At 38.7% G+C, this 21,448-nt stretch overlaps 1 protein-coding gene across 4 annotated transcripts in view; it reads right to left on the bottom strand.

Annotated features, from left to right (window-relative positions):
* Window positions 1–21,448, bottom strand: part of LOC105425275 (uncharacterized) — a 198,616-nt gene that overhangs the window by 78,294 nt on the left and 98,874 nt on the right. The gene's annotated exons all lie outside the window — the stretch shown is intronic.

Raw genomic sequence — 21,448 nt, 5'->3', positions numbered from 1 at the left:
TTTGTATTGATGCAAGTATCAATTCAAGACTGAAAATCGTCTTATATGATATTATGAAAACCATAATATGCATAATTGCATCAGTACAAAATCAAGACTAATATTTTTTTTTTAATTATAATATTCATGCTTACATATGAAAATACATACTTGATTTAAGACTAATTTTTCTCTGTGTAATCTATATATTTTAAATGACTTACTTAATGTGAAAAAGAGGGACTTACTTAATGTGAGAAAAATTGATTAAAGAATTAGAGCGTTACGCTTGCACGGGGAAAATGTAAATGCGACGAGATAGTGGCCAGGTGATACTCGAGATTTATATGCCTCGAAAGTTTATATTGGATTTCATATTTAATGCAACGCACACGCCGTCAACGTCGCCGCGTTACGTCACACGCCACGGAACCGCCTCCGAGATAAATTATTTATGTCGGGGTGCTTTGTCCTTGTCTGTTTCCGAAGGGTGGCGAGGAGGCACGACGCCTCCTCGGGAAAAACGGTGTAGATCGGTGTAGAAAACCGTGATAAAGCCCTGAAGCTGTGAACGAAAATCGCATCGATCTTTACGAGCGTTCGCGGGCAGAGGACATGACGATGTGCGGAATATTTCTTTGTCGAGAGGGAAACATTGAACCTTATTAGATCTCCCTTCTTACCATGCACTTGCAACCGATGGCTGTTCGCTACGTTGCGTCAAACGGAATATTCAAAATCATTGTAGCATTATGCTACATCGCGGATGGAATCGCGATGAGCTTTTAAAAGTATCGATTTAAAAACGGGGAAACGCTCTTTACCTTTAAAAGCCAATGACAAGCGTCATTTTGCATTCGAGATAAAACGTTTGTAATTCAAAAAGTTTGAAAGACTTCTTTATCTATTCTTTACGTTTCCGATCAGAATTTCAATTCGATGGGGATAAATGGAATGTCCCACGCCTCTGCAAGGAAACATCGACAGACAGATTTAATTATTTATATGAAAATTCGCTGAATTTGTCAAAGTGGGGGGGGGGGTGGCGGCGCGTGGCGAAGAAACATGATACGCCCAACGTTGGGATGCATTCGTGACGGGAATTCGGCTTGCCGGCTACTCATTGACCATGGATGGCGCTTACGAAACCATTAATAACGAGGGGGGGGGGGGGGGTAATTTCCTACACCGGGAGAAGGACACGGGTCCTTATTGCCACGCTCGCCAGGCGTTGCTCCCGCGGCAGGACACAATGAAGGGCCATCAATTACCCCTCGGGCCCCCTTCGCGATCGAATGAAGCTATTAAGATGGTATTATACGAAGGCCGAGCGGCGTCGTAATCCCCATAGGTTACAGCTTTTCTCGCGGATGCTCGTCTTCCGCACGATAAGGATCGAGGATCCCACGCTGCAACTCGCGCGACTTTTTGTGAACATCTCTCTCGATAAGAAATCGATAAAAATCAACCCAACGCGAAAGAAGCCTCGTGCATTAACTCTTTGTGGCCCTACATGGGTATTTCGAGTCCGGACGGCTCCTAGAAATTTCCTAGCACGTTGAAGAATCGTGGATTTACACTACATTTTAGTTTCTTGCACAATGAGGTACAGGTATTTGTTCTAGAAACTTGAAGGTGTACTTGTAAATTCACCTTCAGATCCCTCTTCTTCCAACCAGAACCCCCCCCACCCCCCCCATGAATCTCTTCCTCCCTTCCTCTCAGTCGAAAAACCTTCTTATGTGATTACACAAACACAAACGTTATTCTTTTTATTAAATTCAACACGATGATAAAAGCGCGCGTCCCTCGGTCAGGATTGGGGAAAAAAAATGGACATTTCACGCGTCGGGAACTTCTCCGACAATGAAGTTTCGAGGAAGAGAGCGGAATGATTAGGGAAAAGACTGGAGCGTGGCGGTCGGTGAGAGGCCATCGATTTATTTGCGCGCTCGAACGAGGAGGAGCAGGAGGAGGAGGAGAAGGAGGAGGCGGCGACGGCGGCGGATTTATAGGATTATCGATTGCAAACTTGTCAGCGTCGGTCCGTTACCGTATCATTTGAACTCCCGAGGCCCGAGCAAACGTCCCGTTTTACATTTTTCCAAAGCGCCCCGGCACACGGCACCGTTCGCCTCTATTGTTCGCGCGCGAGTTTGCGCGCTCGTTCGCCGACACCGCTCGCAATTTGTATCTGCCGTTTCCGTCTCTCGACCTGCTGTGTTATTAACCAATAAGTAGACCGCGCGCGCGAGATACATCCAGGGCGAGATACATCTACGGCACGATAAATCTTATCACAAAAATTCACGCTCGGAGATACGGCTCCAGCTAGTAAGCTCACAAATAAGTATGTTCTTCCTTGCAAACATTGTTGCCGCTCGCGATCGGTCGTTACCGGCACAAATAATCCATTTCAGAATTTATCCCATGGAGGGAAAAAACTTTATTTTAGATCGAGACGAATATTCTCACATAGAAGCGAGAATATTATAATCTTGTTAAAAAAGTTTAGCCTTGATTTGTTTGAATCTGTGTTGATGCAAGTATTATTTTTGCTCAATCCGAGACTAAAAATCTTCTAGATAAAAGATTGTAATATTCTTAAATTTTAATCTTGATTTGAATTTGTATTAATGCAAATATTACTTTTGCTCAAGATTAAAAACCTTTTATATAAAGATTATAACATTCTTGCCTATATATATGAGAATATCTATACTTGCATCAATATAGATTCTAATTAAAATTAAAATTTTTCAAGAAGATTATAATATTCTTGCTTATATGAAAATATATAATCTTGATTTAAGATTAATTTTTTTTCTGCGCAAGATTCTTACATAGATACATAGATTAAATAAAAATCACAAAATTGCTCATAATATAACTTGCAACAGCGTAATGTCTTAATACCAATTAAGTCGAAGCAATTCTTTTTTTCCCCTTAAATATTTGTTATATCTATAATTTTTTTACACAAATAATTTTCTAATAATGTTTCTTTTATATTTCATTTTTTTACGTCTATCAAATAAATCTAATAGAAATTATTGTACATCTTCGTCATTATGAAAGAAACGTGAGATTTATGATAAAAATTATTCATTACTCAAACATAATAATCATCCCAATTCTATTACAAATAAAATTATCTTAAAATAAGAAATTTTATAATATTCAGAGCCCTTTTAGCAATTTGACGATAAATAAATACACAAAGGGCGATTTTCCAATTACTTATCGAAATAACCGAATAAAATGAACAGCGAAGCAAACATAAGCTAAATGTAGCTTTCCCTTCTCTCGTGTCAGCAATTTTTAATGTAATAAAAAACAAATAATCTGTAAAAAATGATGTTCTTTGTAACTTTACTTTTCTATATATTTACAAACGTCGACGCAATCAGAAATAATGTATAATAACCACATGTACCAAATTATGTACAACTATATATATATTCCACAAATTCTCCAATTGAATGTTCCCGAAAACGAGAAGCAATAATTATGTGTTTTTTCATTCTCGTTTTCTGCCTCGCACAAAAAAACAATGATTATTTGCTCTCTGCACATAACGAATCGTCCCTCGGTAGTACAACTGAGTTGAGAACGCTATTTAGCTACTTACAGCTGGCTAGTTTACTACCACTATTTAGTTGGCAAGCAGGCTCTCGTCGCAATTACGAGAACCGACGATGATTCAGATCGCCGTTCGGGGAAAATAGATCATGTCGGGCGATTCAATTAAATTAAGTATACGAGGTTGACCAACTCGACTGCGCTTTGAAAACGAGGAATGAAGAAGTCGTATCCACCACGAGACGAGAAGGTCGCGAGGGGGTCGTTTTCCATAGCGCTCGATTCGCTTCTCGATGTTACTTTCCGCGACCGTGCTATCGTTCGCGACACCATCCCCAAATAAATTTAAATGTCCTCGGCACTCGACTCAGGCTCTCGCGTAGATGGCCCGCGAAAAGTGCGGCGAAATCTTCTTCGTTCCGACGAGGACTTTTCTAAATCCGCGTTAAAAAAATCCCCGCTCCCCGCTTGAAAAAAGAACTCCGGTGAAAAGGGGGGAAGAATTCCGACCGTTTTACGGGAACGTTTGTGCAAAACGAGCATTAAGAGCGTCAAGAGTTTGCCCGTCTGCATTTTTCACCTTCCGCAAGAGAAATAAAATAAATTGATATTATTTAAAAGATTAGTCATTTCTGAAATCTCCCTTCCTGTTGTAATTAAAACTTTTTTCCACATTCCGTTAAATTTCTTGTGGAATTTAATGTGCACGTACGAAAACGCACGCTTGATAAACGGAAGTAAACGAGAAAGTGAGATGAAATACCGCGAGGAAGAGCTCGATGGGAAAGGGTTGGCGGAGTGAAAAATGGGGTAGACGAAGGGAGTGCTTGTTGGAAACGGTCGCGACCGCTTTTAGCCACCTACTTCCAGCCCGTTCTTTCGCCGCGCTCGATTAATTACTAAAGTTCAGTACGAAAACATCAGCCCGTTTATCCGCGAACTTATTAGTAGTCCATTACTTACTTACAACTGTTCCAATATTGAAAATCAAAATCGTCTGCGTCGTAATTAAATTCAATTGAAATGAAATTAGGAGTTCCCGAGCCTAAATATTTTACTACACGGATATTGGATCGTAAATGTTAAATACACTTGAATTACTAAACCGATGCTGTGAAATATAAAAAGTTGGCTCGCTAACTTGGTGGTTTTCTCTTCAATAAAAAAACTTTTATAATAAAAAAAAAAAAAATACTTTAAAGAAACAAACTTGGGCTACTTGTATGCAATGCAAAATATTTCGACAATCATTCGTAGAAAAAAAATTAATTAATTTTGAATCAAAATCGAATATAATCCTCAAATAGAAAATTTTTAACATTATAATACTATTGCTTACTTATGAGAATATTTCTTCATTTACATTTTTTTTCAGTGATTAATTAGTAATTTGCAAATTATATCGTCATTGTTGTCATCATCACAAAGAAGAGACCAGTCAAGAACCTTCGCTCGCTAATTGACCAATCCTTTCGAAGGTTTCCTGAGGTATCTGTGTAAATTAACCGGTCACATTACACTTTGTAACGAGAAGCGTGGACTTTGCACGAATTTCAACTCGACGATAACAACAAACCACGTGAACCACGATGAGGAAAGGCGAGCCTCGCTAATTGGTTCCGCTAAAGGATTCGCAGGTACATCCCAGGAGGTTTACGATTGCTCCGTCCGATCCGCGGCTAGGCTAAAAATCTTTCATTCTCGGTCTCTCGAGAATGAAAGAAATCTCGAGAGAATTACAGAGAGAATTACTCGCGAATCCACGCGGACAGATACGAAAGATCTTAAGCCTAATAGACACATCGCGAGTCTCGCTCGCTTCGTTACGCGCTCGGCGCGTTCGTTCCCTTCCTCTCGCTCGTTCGTTTCGCGTATGCGAATGCGATAAATCGTCTGCGTCGTAACGAGCGTGTGTAACGTCAGCGGCATATCCTCGGCCGTGGAAAACGCGATACTTTCGAAAGGCGCGTCATTAACGTGTTACACGATAAGTAAGCGTGCGCGCGCGCTCGTTGCCCACGAACTTGGAGAACGTCGAACGCCGTGACGTCACTCGCCTCGACCTCGCATCTGCCGCTCTATTCCAGAGTCTCTCGCACGCCCATGCGGTTAGGTAATACTTAATGGATTATGTACGCGAGTAAATGCACGCTGGCCTCGTTACCATCATCGCCGGCGCGAAGCCACATGTGAAAAAGAATCAATCCGAAGGGAAATAATTCAATTCTCCATCAATTCGCCAAATCACTGTAGCAATAAAGTAACATAACCTTCAAAACTATATCAAGAAAGCTTATAGACTGTCTGTAATTATTCTTTTTCTTTTGTATATATATATTGAAAAAAATTATTCTTAAAGAAAAGTATTCTCATATACAAGTAAGAATATTATAATCTTCTTAAAAATTGTAGTCTTGATTTGATTGTATCGCTGCGTTACTTTTGCTCGATTCGAGATTAAAAATCTTCTGTGTGAAAATTATAATATTCTTACGAAAACATCTACATCTACTTGCACCAGTACAACTCAAGTTGAGACTAAAATTTGTTTAAGATTATAATATTCTTAAAAATCTTACTCCTGATTTGATTGAATTTTGTATTCGTTGCAAATATTACTTTTGCTCAACTCAAGATTAAAAATATAATATTCTTGCTTATATATATATATATATATATGAAAATATATAGTCTCTTTAAAACTAATTTCTTTTTCCGTGTAATACTTATTAAAAATTCAAAACGTATATAGACGACGTCACACGTTTTTGTGCAAACGTTCCGTCAAAAGAGAAAAGTAATTGGATTCGCATAAGTAATTAAATAATCGCTCGAACGCTATCTTGGATCTGGAGAAGGGCAACGAGCAAAAAAGAGAGAAAGTAATTCTTGAAGAGAAACAAAAGAGAAACAATTTGTACCGGGCCGGAGCGATAAATTTGCAAATTTACGGCGCATCGTCGCGGCTGCGAGCCGAGTGATAAAACATCATCGAATTTATCGGCGTCAAGAGAGAATGCTGGATCCGGTGGCTGGCGTTAATTACTCCGCGGCTCGAACGCAAATTAGTTGCCCGTTACAACCGTTGCGCACCACGGGTACATTTATTTCAGGCGTGAGATTCGTTATCGATTTGTTTCCACTACGACTGGAGACTCTCGATTGACCGTCAACACAGAAACACAGCAACACACAGCACACACACAGCGCACGCGCGCGCACACACACACCACCCCCACCTGTCGTACTCGCAAATATGCGTAAACATTTAATAGAACGTGTGTACGTGGAATTTAATTCGACTTATTTCAGCAATTTTTAACGTACAAAATGAAAAGGAGAGCTCATCTATCTCTATCCTCTGTTGTATCGTTAGATTAGCGCCGATACTTTATCGTTTTTCCGTCAAATTCCACGTATTAAATTATTTGGATTACAATTATAGGACTGATGAACTTGTTTAAAAAAAAAAAAAAGATGAAACAAATTTCTTTTTGCACTGAGAAACATGGCGACAATTTGTTCCGATCTTTTTCTTTTGCTAGAATTTCCTTTTCATGACCAATTTTATTGCACCAACAAAATATTTAATTATTTGCTAAAAGTGCAATAATAATAAATGCAGTATAATAATGATGGTAACAATTATAAAGAATATCAACAAAAAAAATTTCCGTTTATAATTGTCTTATAACAGCGATATATTGTTTGTGCAATACGTTAAACCGTAACAATTTTCTCGACGAACGTTTAACAAATCGCATCATGAATCATCGAATATTTATTCGCGTTTTTTACGACGAATGCTGCCCTCCCCCCCTCCCCTCGCCCACGTGCGCTTTCGTTACTTTGTAAATAAATTCACCCGCGAGAGTGTATTACGAGTGGCTTGGAATATCTAAATATTCCCGCAAACTTCTCCACTTCTCGCGAGATATCCCGCGGCGTCCTCTGTTCTTTTAATTAAAAAGTTTCGCGGTGGAGATAGAAGGTCCAGAGGCAAGATTCCCTGTTGATCGTCCATTAAGCAAACTTATCGAATGAAATCGCGATGTAATCCTAGTTACAAAGAGCCGCGGCCTGTTAATCCCGCACATTGATAACACTCGTAAGACTCGGATTCATCTGTATTCATAATATCCACAGAAAAAAAATCGGCAGAAATGCACATTTATTACTATCCGTTTCTCTCTTTCTCTCTCTCTCTCTCCGTTCCTATTTCTTCTTTTTTCATAGATTAAATTTCCTTTCTGAAAGACTAGAGCTTACTTTACCAACTTATCATTTCATACGGGAAACTCTTTACAAAAACAGAATTAGATTCAAGACGTTACGCACGAGTGTAAAATCATCGCATTAAAAGGACAAACAGCTTTGTTAACTTACGTAAGATCGCGTTAATTAACATTTGAAACGGATAATTGCTTCTTCAATAAAATATCACGTTCCAAGTTCTGTTTCAATTTCTCGGATTACCTCGATTGAAAAGCAAGCAATAAATAAATTAGCACACAATTACTTTTGACTGTTTCGATACTGATTAATTGAGTTAGCGGTTAATTAATTAAGTACAAATGAATAAGAGAGAGAGATACATAAGAGAGAGAGAGATGTACATTCTTAATTTTTTTCTTTAGACCTATATATATATATATATCACCAATCGATCGATTTACCAACAATCAGGTAAGCGCGGAGAAAGAGAGTAAAAGAAGAAGGTGGAGGAGGGTAGAAATAAAGTCGAAGAGAATACGTCGTGGTGGCGCGAGAGAGAAGATTGGATCGGTCCCGATTTTCCTTTAACGACGGAAGAAAGTTAAGTGAGACTGCCGGCGGGGGGGAGGGGGAGGGGGTGGAGAGCGAGTGGAGGAGGAAAGGGCAGGGTTGCAGCAAACCCTCGAGCAAATTCAGGGGATAACGGAGAATATTTCCCTCTCGAAAATCGCGTACGGCGCTCCGCAGCTCGTTATAAGTTGCTTTCATCCCCCGCGTCCTCCCCTCAGTAGCGCCCACGTCACGCCCGCCGACGTAAGACAATTTTTCCACAGATTTTGCGAACAAATCCTGCGAAAGGTCGCGACAAGAGGCGCATCGCACGATCCCGATTTACGTCATACTTTGATTGGAATTGCCTTCTCGCGTCTGCGTAAAAATAAACAACAAAAAAAAAACATTTCAATTGTAACATTTAGAATTTCAAGTGGCCTGCTGAAACATTTTTTGAGTGTTTAAGTCACGTTTTTTCGCGTCTTCCGAGTTGACAAGACAAGTGGATTTAACTGGAAGTAGAAACGCGACCTCGCGACCTCGAAGGAGGGTTCGAATGTCCGAATCCCACGAGCATTCGCGCGAACAAAGATTTGATGTCGAAACTCTCGCGACAAACTTTCGCTAGATTGGCGACCTCCGAGTACCGAGAGAAACAACGCGTCACGTCACGTTCAAAAATCACCGGAGAGACGAAACGAGTTAAAAGGAACCCCGTCCCACGGTTCCCACATACCTGACCTGACGTCACCAGTTATTTATGCACCGCCGAGTAACGGCTGCTCACCGATTTCGTCGGCTGTCCTAAGAACATGTACACACACTCTTTTCCCTTCTCGCTTTCGTTTACGCACCGCCTCTCTGATCTTTATACAATTGGCACAACGTGTGTGTGTGTGTGTGTGTGTGTGTGTGTGTGTGTGTGTGTGTGTGTGTCTGTGTGTGTGTGAGAGACAGTGTGACTGACTCGACCAACTCTCGTCTCATGGACGGATGTATTTGACCGTATTGAGAAAAAGCCCACGCAACTTCGGAAGTTTGTGAGAATGGCGAACTGTGAAGCGATCAGAATGATACACAATGATCAATAGATCCTATAATTACACTCAACAAAAAGAAATATCACTTCAGAGTTACTCACTAAATTTTCAATTTAAACAAATTTATTGTTTGGAATAGTTTTCACCGATGTTCATGTTTGAGTCAACAAACACAATTGTTTGACTTTTCAAAATATAAATATTGTTACATTAAATTGAAAGAAAATACTTTTGCAACTTTTAAACAATTTTATTATTTAATTCAAACACAATTTCATTATTTCAGTAAAAGTATCATGTCATTTAACACACATACGCACAAACGACGAATTATGATTTCAATAATATATGTACGCTAATAATATATAATATATATACTGATAAAAATCCCAGATAGCATCAAATTATCTACAAAATGGTTCAAAAATATCTAAATTTCTATAATATTTTTCGTCATCTTAAATTATAATTGTATTATCGGTAAAACGATATTTAATTTACCTTCCACGTGAAACTTCAAAAAACTCTGTTTTGGAGATTCACCTCGAAAAAAAAAAAAACCATTTCGTTAGAAAACGTTTTTCATAAAACTTTTTTACAATTACTGTACGTCTTACTCTGTACGTCTTTTATTCTATCTTGTACAATTTTTATTTACAAGAAATAGAATTTCGCCGCGTCTATCTAGCGGTGGTATTGTTCGCAAGTTAATTTCGAGTTTCATTGAATAATATTTAATACAATCAAAGAATGTATTATTTTCGAAACAAATTGTTTCAAAAATAATCGTGTTTGTTCAATTAAATAATGTGATTTAGTGCGACAAAACAATACAAATAACAAACAAATAATAATCATATAAATCATTTTATATAAATTATGTTGGAATCAAACAAAGTGAAATTGTAAATGTAAAAGAAGGAATTGTAAATGTAAAAGAATCTTTCTCTCTGTGCATAGTGTAGTTTCAACGAAACAATTTCTCTTTTGTAGATAAAACAAAAGTGATCTCGAATTTGTATGTGCATCTACTTTAATTCATAAATAACCGCATGAAAGAAATTATACGAGACATTTGACATCTCTGCCTGTTACCTGTTACGAAATATTACATAATGGTACACGTTACATCAGTACTCTGACTCTTTTCCTAACACCTATTGACCTCGCGTCTATTATACTTTAACATTTCAATGTATTCTTATGCTTATGCTTATTCAATAATGTATGCGTTCTCATAAACTGGTTCTCACAAATACGCACATGTGTATACGTACATATATTATCATTATTGAGTGAAGTTCAGCTTTCCTTGATAACTGTGATAAACAGATTGGCGTTAGATATTAATCGGAACTTTTTTGATAATCAATGAATTCAGAAACTTCAACAGCTAGATGTTTAAATTATTTAATTTAAATAAAAAAAAAATAAAATTAGACGATATTTTGAGAATGAGGCAAATAGAAAAAAAAAACTTTATTTCTACTTGCAATAAATATCGATTTCAAAAAAGTAGAAATAGTTCTTTAAGTATTGCAAATTGATTGTAGAATTCAGAGTGCAAACTGTTTAGATATGAAACTCGAACGTTTATTTTTTAATTTGTCTAATCACGAAATTCATTGAAATTTTATTTTATATTAAATTCTAATTAAAATCGCTGTGTAAGGACAGCATATGCTTGATTATTCTATTGTCAAAGAATTAATGGGTGGCCTTGATTAGATATTACGAAAACATTAGAGATAATCGTCTACGGATTAATTTCGTTGCTTCGCTATCGATAACAAATCCTTTATTTTCCAGCGAGATCAATGCTATAACAATTTTTCCACATTCTTATATAAACACATTATTTTTAATTTTGCGACTACGTGCCGATATAAAACATTCGAGAATTAAATTGTTCACTAAAAATGAATAATCTTGCAATCATAGCAAAAATTATCTAGATACGAAAAATTAGCTAAAATGGATAAATAATTGACAAGAATTGTGATATGTTTTGTATCTAATCAATATAGATGATAAAATTTTAATTTGAACAATTTATCAAATTTAGTCAAGAAAATCTATAACGTTCGATAACAGTCTTTAAAAGAATGATTTTCAGATCTAAATTTTTTTACATATTATTATACGACAGGCAATTTCCCAGCAGATACAAAAAACGATATATTTTAACATGCAACATTCAGAATTCTGGCTGGATCGACGAAATATTTTCTTGAGTGTTAAATTATTTCTACGTCTTGACTTTTTTATAAAATTTATCAATTATTTTCATCGTTGACACTACAGTTAACACACAAATTGTCTACATAATTCGAACAATTCCAATTCCCTTAACGAAAAAAAAAAGGAAAAAAAAAGGAAAAAAAAACATTACCAAATATAGACATCTAAAGAAAAAAAATGCGTAAAAAGATGCAAAGCAAAAGGGCCTCATGGGTTGCCACGTGAAATCGCATGTGCATTCAAATATAATCGCGAAACGTATTTATAGCTCGCTGAGAGTTAAATACACATCGAGTATCTTCAATAAGGCATCGGCATAATGTCGCGATTATCAGGCACTTCTAATCGAAAGTGCGCATACCTCTCTTATCTCGAAGCCTCGAAACACAATTCGATTCGCAATAAAAATTCCCCTGATGCAGATAAATCCGTCCGGGACAGGCCGGCGCGTTGCATGCCGACGCAACAGCGCTGCGTCACGCGATACATCAATAACGAGAATTATTAACGCTTACGTCGTGTGCAAGACGGCACGCGATGCCAGGAAATCGGCGCATGTTAAATCAACGCGAACTTAATGCTTTTAGCGACTTCCGAGCGATATCCGAGCAACCAGCTGGAGCTTTTTTTCCCATATATTATTGCCGGATATATCAACGACGCGCCGGAATTCCCCGTGTTCCCGTTTCGCGATATTTAAACTTAATTTTCATTTAATCTCCTTTACACGTACGTGTATGTGTTCTTAATTGAAAAATGTATTTAAATCACTGTAAGTTTCTCTCTCTCTCTCTCTCTCTCTCTCTCTCGCTCTCGCTCTCTCTCTCTCTGTTTCCCGATATCCTCTTCCTCTTTGAGATATAATTCCATGTATAAAGTGTAAAGGAAAAGTACGGCAGGGGAGAAATAAAGTGGCTCTTGAATCGCGAGAAACTCGCGATGAATGAGGAAATCCGCGCAATTTATGCGCGTCGGCAGATAAAACTAAATTAATACGCGCACGGCCATCTGCAGCCTCCAGGATAATAATCAACCATCAGCCATGTCGGAAAAGATTATCGTAAATTCCATCATTTGCCCGAGTCGTCGAACGACCTTCTCCCTTCCCTCCCCCCCCCCTCTCTCTCTCTCTCCTCTCTTTCTCTCTCTCTCTTCCAAGTCTGCCAGCTTTGATTCACCGCCGATATCGAGTTTCCGGGATTTACTCGTGCGAGAATGGACTCCGGAATTTTCGCGTAATGTAAAACGCGTATACCCTCCAGTTCGTATGAATTCCACCCTCGTCTTCTCCTACTTTCCCCTCACCCTCTCCCTCCCCCCCTCCCCCTCCTCTCTCTCTTTCTCTTTCTATAGACAGTTTTCCAGGTCCGAGCCCGCGACTATGGCGTTTCCCTTTGTTTTCCCATCCTCTTTTCGCTCTTCGCGTCTCTCCTTTCCCGTTCCGCCGCGCCGCGGCCGCATTCACGGTGCGTCGCGACGTCGACACCATTTTCCCACGGATAAAAGTACGACGGCGATTACGAGGAACGGGAACCGCTGCGCGACCGCGATTTACGGACCTTCTGTGGCCGTCGAGAATCGAATACTCCACTCACCGCGAATTTTGTTGCCAATTAAACACGCGGTGTTCCGAAAGAGAAAAAAACATCCAGGGGCGTCGCCCGCTTTCCACTCGCAATATCATGTTAATTAAATGTTAATTAAAAACAAAAAAACTCTTCCAATGTCTAGACAATAAACAGAATCATGATCAGGAAAGGATCTTAATTTGTTAAACAAATTCTAAAAATCATTTTTTAAAATCTTCGATTTGAAACCTTAGCTGTTTATTTATAATCTGAAAAGTAATCGAAAGCTATTGTCTAACCTCCACCCTTAATATCTTAATAAAAATTAAATATCTAGTAAGAAATTTTTATTGCCAAAAATATTATCTCGGCCAGGAATCGAATTAAATTCTCTCTGTTTTTTAAGCGTGTTTTATCTTTCAATCCAATTGAGATATGGGGAATAATATTTATTACAGTAATCAAAAAAATAAGAGAAGGAACATCCATTAGCCAATGATATCCGAGGGCTGTTTGATAAATTTCGAGTTTAACAATGAAACACTTATATTTTTGGACAAAATCAGTTTTACTTTTTCAATTTAGTTGTTTTTAGCTCGATTTTTGGTCCATCTCTTTTCTAGTCCCTTCATTCCTAGTCAGTAAAGTAGGTTTGGTCGAATCCTTCAAAATACTCGTTTACAGCAGCAATTATTTCATCATTGGTCGCGAACCTTTTTCCTCCTAGCCATTTCTTCATGTTCGGGAATAAAAAAAAAAATCGCAGGTGCTGGATCAAGCGGGTATAGAAGTTGGGAATGAATTCGTAGTGTAATTCATGCAGCTTGATCAATTGCGAATGCATTTTTGGTGCAGTGTCAGCAAACGTTCCTCGCACGGTCAGCTTTTTCATACCTAAATCTTCATAAATAATATTTTAAACACAGGTTCAGAAGATATGTCTGCGGCATCTAACCTTCAATCTTCATTCGGTCTACAATTTGATGCATTTGATCGACCATTTTTTTAATCATTGCAATTTTTAGGCGACCTAGAAGGCTCATCATCAAAGACACTTGTGCTTAAATTCGGCAATCCAAACTTTAACCGTTGAAAACGAAAGAACAGTCATCATAAACAGAACCTAACTCAATTTTGATTTCCATTGGTATTTTCCCCTTTGGATTCAAGTTTAATCACGGAACGATATTGGATTTTTTTTCATCGTTGAAAAACATATTGACATACGCGTACAACAACTGACTGTTATCAAAACTGAACTAAGTGTCGCATATAGCCGAAAATTGGAAGCAGTCATTAAAAAAAAAATGCAGCTTTTACAAGAGTTTCCAATCAGCTAGAATTTTCTATTCTCTTTCGAAAGAAAAATTTGCATAAGACTCGTCAAGATCAGCGATGTCGAAATTAATCCTAAAGTACTCACTATATTCTCACCAAGGCAATTTAAACTAAATTAACCTAGTTACTTAAAGCATCGAAAATCTAGGGAGATCTATCCAAGATTCGCATCCGCGTCTCGCAAGGCCATAAAACGCGCGACATATTCGAGTCGAGCAAGGAACAAGGCGGCTTCGTCATTCCGTTGCGGTCTGTTTTGCGGTTGGTTTCGCTACTGCGGCTGATAATCGCGAGCCGAGAGCTCAACGCGAGAGCTCAACGCGAGAGCTCAACGCGAGAGCTCAACGCACGGTGTCCGTAAAGAAATCGGCATTATTTCGAGAACTGGCTGGCGGCCAGCATTCTCGCATTCCCTCAGATTGGTATTTTAATAAGTCCGTCTCGCGTCCCATGACGAGCTTCTCATCTCGCGGGGACGAGAATAGGAGGATTCTCATTCGATAACGAAGCTACTCGAGAAAAGCCGAGAAAATACTCTGGGCCACGAGAAATCTCGGCAAAATGTGTAATTCACTTTATCCGTGTCTACCGCGACGTACATGAGTATTCGTGATCAATCGTGTCGTCGTGGGCTAAAATTGAATTGTGAATTATTGATAACGAAAGTTCGTGAGAAATAATTTTCGAAAATATGGAACAGCAAAAAGATTAAAATGTAAGTAATTATTAAGGATCGACTGTCTTTCTTCGGGGATCATTCATGAGACTCGCGCTCGATGAAAATTTTGATATTGTCGGGCGGGGGATTCATAAGGCTCTCTTCAATAACCGTGTGTCCTCTCGAGATAACCGCGTGTGCTCGATCGGCTCCGCCGATCTTTCGTCCTGGGGCGAATCATCGAGGCGAATCTCCGACATTGCTACACACATCGGCCACCCCCCGATCGATATGGCCTCCCGATCTCCGGAGCCATTCTCGGGAGTGATATTCTTTCTTACGTCTCTCGCACACACCTTCCCACCTTCGTTGTACACGCCCTCTCTGACCTTCCGGGCGCCGATAAACGAAAGGAAAAAGGCGAGAGAAAGACCGAGGCATCCTCGCACGCTTCCCCTTCGTCTTGCCGGAGATTAATATTATTCCCGCCGCGTGCGCTCGGGTTTATCTCGCACCCACCCACTCGCCCCCCCCCCCCCGCGCCCTCGAGCGCGCGTATCCATGTCGTATCTCGCCAGGATTTTCCCGTAGGAGCATTCTTGAAACGACAAGAAGCTAGGCTGAGTTGGTGAACCCAGCTTCGGGTTCCCTATCCCCCGTGCCAAAGCTGCGCGATTTCGCACTTCCCAAAGGAAAAACGCTTAAAACTTGCCCGGGATTCATCCCACAGACCAGCTCGTAGATCTGTCACGTTCCATACGAGAGAGAAAGAGAGAGAGAGAGTTCGCGCGTTCGCGATTCGAGATCGACGACTGCGTCGATCGGAGAGATTCAATTTAATATGAAATTGGAGAGAGGATCCGACTGTTAAAAAAATTGCCGGCGTAATTTTTGGACGCGTCCACCTGTAGTCGGTAAAAGCCTCCGATCGGTGGTTCAACTTGGAAAACTACTGGTGCTATAATCACTGTCAGGGATAATGGTAGGCCCCCGGGGCGTAATACCCACGTCGAAATTTCCGCCGCTCGCCGCGGCTAATAACGTATGAAATGAGCGCTCCATTACCCGGAACACACTTTCTCGACGAGCCTTTATTAATATTGGAAAATCCGTATCCTCGACGTATCGCGGCGGCCGATAGTAAATTCCGAGACCGCCCGTTTACAACACGGCGGCGGTGGCGGCCCGATACGAACGGGGGACCCCAGTACCCCCCACCCCCTCCCCCCCCGCCATCCCAGTGCCCTCGCCCCCGGATGTGGCGAGCTATCGTATTCCGCCGCTACATTTTCTTCCGAATCGTTGACTAAAGTTAAACGTACGAAGCACCATCGATGAAACGTCACGGCGAAGCTGTAATTCTAACAGAGATATATATATATATATATATATATATATATATATATATATATATTATATATATTTACTGAATCGAGAAATATTGAGAGCGATATTGATTTTTGCACCATCACTTCAGTAAACCGACTACCTACTGAAGCAGACGTTGATAGAGAGACACGAGTTTAATAATTTGTCGACTAATCGTATCGCGTATATTTGGAGGTAAAAATAAACTATGTAATCTTGTTTCTTAAAAAAGATGTATTGGATCGATACTCGAGTGCATTGTTGCTCTTTCCCTTTCCAGCGACGCTGATTGGTCATCTTGATCTCAATGCATCGACGCGTGACTTTTGAACATTTTGTGTTATTTTTAAATGATGTGATTTAGAAATCCGCATCTTTCATAATTTTTTCATTGTAAATATAAAAATTATGAAAATAGAATGTAATACATTCTCGAGTTTAAGATTAAATTTACCATTTCGTGTAATTAAAAATTTACAACGTTGGAAAAAAAACATGGAGCGCGCGCAAAGCGCATTGTATTTCCCAGTCCGTTCTTAAAAAAGCTACTGTTAAATCGATAGTCGAATTCATTGTTGCCTCTTCTCCTGCCGAGTGACTCTCTCGTTTGCTCACTTCAAACTACGAGAGTAATTGTCAGCGCAGAGATCAACTATTGTTTCAACTATTTACAAATATTAGGTGTGACCGCATCATTGTTGTATACTTGTTTTTCACGTAGCATTCATATAATATTAGTATATAACATCAAAAATTAAGTATCGCACGCGGAGCGTGTGTTTTGTCTGCTTTATATATTTTTAAAACAAGCACAAGTTGAATGTTTATTATTGCCATGATGCCAATCGATTCTCTTATTTGCTTCATGAAACGACTATCATTGTAAAGCTGACACATTGCCAGTTTGTATGTCTGTTACATATGTTGTAACTGTCATCCCGGATAAAAAGATGTGTGAAACAAGATGTGTGAAAATATTTTATTTTATATTTTTTTTGTATTCTATTTATTACGATTTATTACGATTAATTTTATATATTGAAAATATACAATTACGTAAATAATTTTCTTCGTGTCACACGACAGTTGTTGAAATAAAGTTGAAATAGATAGTTGTGATGCAAATTGATCAAATTATTGATCAATAATGATCAATTTATTTAATTGAAAAGTATATCGTCGCAAAAAATAAATACTGTGTTCGCGGTTTGTAGTGTCTAATTTTTTTCCAAATTTCCGTAAGTAAAAGAGAATCAACGGCAGAGAAAAAGAATCAGAGCAAGAGCACAAGAAACTAATGTTTTATAATTGTTACATCATTAATGTCGCATTAGAAAATAGTTTAAATAAAATATTCGGAAGAAAGTTTCCATATCGAAACGTAGATAATTCATTAAATATATTTTTATCAATCAAAACAAAATACACAGGTGATTATGAAAAACAAAACAGTTCCTGCCTAATGAAATATGAAGTCAAAAAAAATATATTATATTATAAAAATATTTTACAAAATTTCCTCTTTCAGATTTGATCCTTGCATTCGTATAACGCGATGTTTGCAAATAAAATTAATTACAATCGCGTGTACTAATCATTACGATAGAATAACACCTCGCTATTGCCACAAAGCCCAAACGTCAAAACTGCAAAATTAACGCAAAATGAAAAAAAAAAAAACATTACTTTCCCCTTACTTTCAATACCGGCATTCTCACGAGTAAGCCCAACAAACGAAATCTCGAATGATGGCAAATTCCAACAAGTAATAAACCGATGCCGCGGTTAAGCTACGTGCGTGGCCAACAAATATTAAAATGAGACCTAAATTACACTTGTTAATTAAATGCGCAGCGTCACGTCACCCAACGAACACGAAGCGGCCGGTTTGACACACGATATACGCTATGGATATGAAATGGACAATCGCGTGAAATGTTTGCCTCGCTAAACAGCCAGTGCGTTTACAGTCGTGTGATTCTAATGTAGGTCTAATTGTCCGTAGGAAATAATCGCATTTCGATAGATAATAAACAGATAAAGTTCTCGCCGCGCGGAGACAACAACGCATGGCGGCCTTGCGCAAAGGAATAAAAAAAAAAAAAGCGCACAGCTAAACGAATATCAAGGCCGTCGGCCAAGTTTCACCGACACCAATATTTAACGCATTACGAAATAAAATTACATTAGACACTTGACATCCTTTTCATTTCAAACTTGTTATAAATAAATCGATCGATCGATCGATAGACGCAACGCGGCTTCCAGACGTGAGTGACTTGATCAGATAACTCGTGTTTTATTTACATATCGTTACAAAGTAACAAAATTGCAGATTTAAATCAAACCCGAGCGCAATGAGCAAGTTATATTCGAGTCTTGCTATACGCATATTACAATGTATATAATTCATTGCCGTCTATAAATATTTCGAAAAAAAAAAAAAAAAAAAAAATTTATTCATTTCTCTATCGTTTCGAAATGTGACAAATATCTGTTTCGCAAGAAACAATCTCGAATGTATTCATCGATTTTTTTATCACGCGGGTTAATTTTATAGTTGTTCTAATAATCATAAAATTCAATGGCATTTACTATCTTCTAACACTTGTTCAACAACCATGTTTCAAGAGATAAAACACGATGACACAAGAGACTTACGTCACTACTCGCCGGATCGAGTTTCTCACTGCGAGAACTATAGTGTGATGATCTTTTGTAAATACAGCACATAAGTCGCAATAATAAACAAAATCGTGTGTTATATAATAAAATTGTTTCTAGAATTTATTAAAAAAGTTTTATTATTAATTGCGCACTTCTTACCACGCTTTTCTCATTTGCCGTATTTGTTAATTGTATACTCATATTGATAATTGTACTCACATGATTTTTTGTTAGTATTATTATTAAAATTTATGTTAAATTTATACATGTAATCCTTCTCCTCTCAAATTTCCGATAAAAAAAAAAAAACAAGGACATAAAATTTAAAAACTATCGTACATTTATTATTTTCCTTCGAAAATTAATTATTGAATTATAAACAAAAATGGCTATGCCTTAAAATAAAATTTATATAAATTCTTCAGTTAAATCTCAATTGCAAGTAAAATGTAAAAAATATCAAATTAACTTTAAAGAATGATTTATTAAACTATACCGTAACCTCGAAAATTAATTTCATTCTTGCTCGGCAGAAACGCTATTAATATTCGAGGATATTCGAGGATATTTGCGTTACCAAAATTGCCCTTTCACAAAATATATATCACAGTTTTCCTTACAAATTTTTCTTCCCGCGATATTCACAATATTATTTTGAGCGAAATAATAATTTGTTTTATCTTGTTTTGTTTCGATATCAATCAGAACTTACGGTAAATGAAGCCGACGACTTAAAACGATTATTAGCTTCATTATTTTCGCGTATTTTCACGCGGATAAATCGCCCAAAGGTAACGGATTTAATTATATCTTCCTAGTAATTACTGAAAATAATACCCCGCTATAAAATAACACTGCTCTTTCGTTCGTTCGTTCGTGCAAAGTAAAAAGGGAAGGCAGAAGAGGGTGAAAGAGGGAAAACGGAAGGAAAAAAAGAAAGAGAGAGAGAGAGAGAGAGAGAGAGAGAGAGAGATAAGGATAAATAAAAAAAAATAGAGAGCGTATTGGTAGGTTGAAAATTATTATCCCGTTATAATACCGTTGATTACGGTTAGATTAGCAAAACCATTTATGCGCCATTCATAAAACTCGCGCGAGGAGGCACGGAAATAGCCGAGCGATCGAGGGATGGAGCAGAGGGGAGGAAATAGAGGGCAAAGCAAGGAAACAGGTAAAGGACAGGATCGAACTGACATGCCGACCATAATGGAATTGCCTGGGCAATTCGTCGGCACGATTTCCCGCGCGATTCCACTCCGCGCGATTCGAATTCTCTCTCCCGGCCCCGTAATATTCGCGCGCACGTGTGTACAGCACGTTCGCGATATTCGTTATTCGGTTATTATTCTCGCTTAAAAATACGAAATACAAATCGAGCGATATTCGCTTTTGTTTCGGCGATATTCCGCGTGAATTCAGCCCGGCCGGAGTTAAAACGCGACGCGAATTAGCCGCGCCTTTTCGAGAACGCTGCATCTCGGCTTTTCGGCTATTATTCTCTCTCTCTCTCTCTCTCTCTCTCTCTCTCTCTCTCTCTCGCACCTCGCGAGTTTTAACTCTCGCTCGACGACAAATTAGAAACCGCGGTCTCCGTACATCATTTCCGATTTTCGTCGACAATTTGTACGTGTACGCGTTCATGAATGACACATTCCCCTCCCCCCCCTTCCCTCCCTGCCCTTGTATGCTCCTTTCGCAGCACACACATTCGCTCGTAAACAGACCGTAAGTTTCGGACGAAATTGACTTTCACGACCATAAAAGCCGAAACGATAAAACAGTAATGGGGCGAGTCCGCGTTATCCTCCAGTAGTGAATTACAGAGCGAGTCGCGTATTTTCGAGCACGTGAGCGCGTCTCCTTATTTCGCCTTTATCTCGGCATCGGTCCGACAATAACCGTATCCCGCTATGATAATAAAAGATCACGGAGGCAGAGAGGCGGAGAGGCGTAATTCCGAGCTACGAACAACTTTTCACTCCGCGCGGCGGATGCAGTTCGAGAAAGTTTCGCGGTCTATGTCAATGACTTCGATGTCTGTTGGAACAAACCTGCTCTCGGGCTAATGCGATCTATAAGCCTAAATCCAGATCTAATTAATCCGCTGTACATCTGGCTACGCGATTCTCATCCTGCCATAATTAGATTAAACTTCGTAACGAGCGCCTGAGAACGAAGCACAAAGCGTAGTATTTTTTACGCTTCAATTGTCAGCACCGATACATCATTTAAACAAGCAT

Source organism: Pogonomyrmex barbatus, unplaced genomic scaffold (assembly GCF_055798465.1).
Source record: "Pogonomyrmex barbatus isolate J1 unplaced genomic scaffold, ASM5579846v1 scaffold15, whole genome shotgun sequence".
Lineage (NCBI taxonomy): Eukaryota > Metazoa > Arthropoda > Insecta > Hymenoptera > Formicidae > Pogonomyrmex > Pogonomyrmex barbatus.
The sequence above is the reverse complement of the archived record's forward strand: the minus strand, read 5'-3'. Positions and strand labels throughout refer to the sequence as shown.